This window comes from Aulostomus chinensis, chromosome 21 (assembly GCF_037954235.1).
Source record: "Aulostomus chinensis isolate RoL2024-O1b breed Wild chromosome 21, RoL_Achi_v1.0, whole genome shotgun sequence".
Taxonomy (NCBI): domain Eukaryota; kingdom Metazoa; phylum Chordata; class Actinopteri; order Syngnathiformes; family Aulostomidae; genus Aulostomus; species Aulostomus chinensis.
The window spans coordinates 16,373,800-16,376,846 of NC_141340.1; the positions used below are offsets into that span (position 1 = coordinate 16,373,800).

At 44.4% G+C, this 3,047-nt stretch overlaps 1 pseudogene; it reads right to left on the reverse strand.

The window, feature by feature from the left end:
- Positions 1-1,079: 1,079 nt before the first annotated feature.
- LOC147241869 (uncharacterized) lies at positions 1,080-2,403 on the reverse strand (annotated as a pseudogene).
- Between the last annotated feature and the right edge of the window lie 644 nt (positions 2,404-3,047).

Consider the following 3,047-nt stretch of genomic DNA (forward strand, 5'->3'; position numbering starts at 1 on the left):
TGGAAAGTGAAGGTGTTCGAGGCAGGAAAGGGATGATGGGATTCTGACTTCCCTCCTGATGGCCTCCTCTTTGTAGTTTGGGAGAATAACAAGTCCTCCCAAAAAAACATATATTTCTGTCTACAGCACTTAGTCCCAGAATTCCACGAAAACATGGTTGCCACATTCTGCTGCTCTTCCTGCTGCAGTTGCACTTTATCCAGTTATACAAACAACTTGTACTTTTTTACGGGGAAAAAAAAAAATCACTGAGCAAGGGATGTTATGCTACCATTTAACGACGTATCATTAAACAGTGGGAATCAAAGTGTGAAGGAGGTCTAGCAGGGCTAATGAGAAAGTGACAAGTTAGGTCGCAGGGACGAAATCAAAGTGGTTAGCTTTGCTCCGCCGTTTATTTTCATGAAAAGCAACCACTGCAGAGACATCATCTTGAGTTCATGTAAAGTAAATGATAACTATATACATTTATGTCCACATCCAATAAAGTTTAACTGTCTCAAGGTTGCAGGCTGTTAAATGTTACCAGGAAATTCATAGAAAGTTCCATTGTATGCATTCTGTGTGTGTGTGTGTGTGTGTGTGTGTGTGTGTGTGTGTGTGTGTGTGTGTGTGCTTACACAAAAAGGGATCAAAGCAGAGCTCCCCTTTTTTCAGCTGCCTCTTATTCAGTATTGAGCTCCATTTCAGTAATATAGACCCTGTTTACACCTAGTATTCGGAACCTGAACCTCAATTGTGCGCACATTTAATGCATCCTGAATGTTACCTAGGATCCAGACAATGAAACCGCATTTGGAGGTGTTTTGAGCAACATGTGGCCACATTCTTTCTGTGCTTATGCATTTGCATCCTGGGCCACATTGAAGGGCCGCCTCATCAGCTGATGTCACCTGTTTAGGTGGAATTACAACTCATAAGCGTCTGCTGTTATTCTCTGACTGATAAACTCAGGTAATGTACAGATGTGCTGCTCCCTCTCTTACTAAAGGGTGAACATCTCTCAACATCAGCTAATGTCTCTCTCCTTCTCTCTGATTAAAAAAAATTCCCTCTCACTCTTGTAAGGTGGTTCTGTGTCATCCTGTAGCTCGGGTCCTCATCCAGAGCTTGAGGGTTCTATGCAGTATCTCAGCTGTTCCTAGGTCTGCGCTCTTCTGGACTGAGGTTTCAGGTGTTGTTCCTGGAATCTGCTAGAGCCACTCTCCCAGTTCAGAGGTCACCGCCCCAAGTGCTCCTAAAACCACAGGGACCACATCAGTCTTGATTTTCCACATCCGTTCTAGTGTTTCTTTTAACCCCTGGTACTTCTCAACCTTCCAGCTTTTTTTTCTTCCTGATGTTGGCGTCAGCTGGTATCACCACATTTACCACCACTGCCCTCTTCTGCTGTTTGTCCACCACTTCTGTATGTGGTTGGTTCACCAGTAGCTGTTTGTCAGTCTGGAAGCTGAGGTTCCACAGCACCTTAGCCCTGTTGTTCTCAACTACTTTTGGCGGTATGTCCCATTGGGATTTGGGTACTTGTAGTCCATACTGGGTACAGATGTTTCTGTACACTATCCCTTGGTGGTGCCTCTCCATGTATGCTTACACTCTGCTATTTTGTGTTGGACTGTGTCAGGAGCATCCTTACACAGCCTGCACCTTGGGTCTGTGTGGGAGACCTGGGTCTCTATGGCTCTTGAGCTTAGGGCCTGCTCTTGTCCTGCCATGATGAGAGCCTCTGTGCTGTCTTTCAGTCCAGCAGGTTCCAGGCATTGGTAGGTCTTCTTGATATCAGTCATTTCCTTAATCTGGTGGATGTACATGCCGAGTAGGGGCTTGTCCGTCCACTTCTGCTCCTCTCCCTGCTCGCTCTCATCAGGTTTCAGCTGTCTGAGGCATTCACTGAGCAGCTCGTCCCGAGGGCCCATCTTCTTGATGGACTCTTGGATTTTCGATGTTTCATCCTGGACAGTGGCTCTGATGCTCACTAGTCCTTGTCCTTCCTCTTTCCTCTTAGTGTACAGCCTCAGGATGCTGGACTTTGGGTGAAACCCTTCGTGCATGGTGAGGAGCTTTCTGGTCTTGACGTCTGTGGCTTCTATCTCCTCCTTTGGCCAGCTTAATGATCCCAGCAGGGTATCTGATGACAGGCAGTGTGTACATATTGATGGCTCAGACTTTGTTCTTACTGTTCAGCTGACGTTCTCAGTACTTGTTCACCCCCTAGAGGTATTTGGTAGTGGTTGACTTCCGTGCTGCCTCCTTATGGTTTCCATTAGCCTGTGGGATCCCAAGGCACTTGTAGCTGTTCTGGATGTCACCTATATTTCCTTATGGTAGGTCGACCCCTTCAGTTCTGATCTTCTTTCCTCTCCTTGATACCATCCGGCCACATTTGTCCAATCCAAATGACATCCCTATGTTGTTGCTGTCGATCCTGGTGGTGTGGATCAGTGAGTCAATTTCTCTCTCATTCCTGGCGTACAGCCTGATGTCATCCATGTAGAGCAGGTGGCTGATTGTTGCCCCGCTTTGGAATCGGTATCACAAATCACTCTTTGTGATGATCTGACTGATCTGTAGCAGTGACAGTGCAGCTCTTACTGTTGATGTTAATTGATTGTTAATTTATTGTTTTTGTTCATCTCTTGTACTTCACTTCTTCAGATTAACCTGTTTGGTGTGTGTGTGTGTGTGTGTGTGTGTGTGTGTGTGTGTGTGTGTGTGTGTTTGTTTGTGTGCATGTGATCTCACGACAAAAGAACAATAAAATAATAAAGTTTGAAAACACCATCATTTATGTTAATTTTAATAGTAGACCAGATAAATACTGTATATTGGATAGCAGTCCAACTGAGAGAGGCTGAGAGATTCAGCCACAAACTTTAATTTCATATTTTCATGAAATTTGAGGGCAAGCATGTCACAAGATAATTATTTTCTCAGTGTTCTACCCTAAATATGAACAACACTGTACACAGCTCACCCATAAGTTCTTTTAGTTTTCTATTTGAATCATGCTCCATGTAAAAAAAGAAAAAAGAACATTTAGAGAAGAA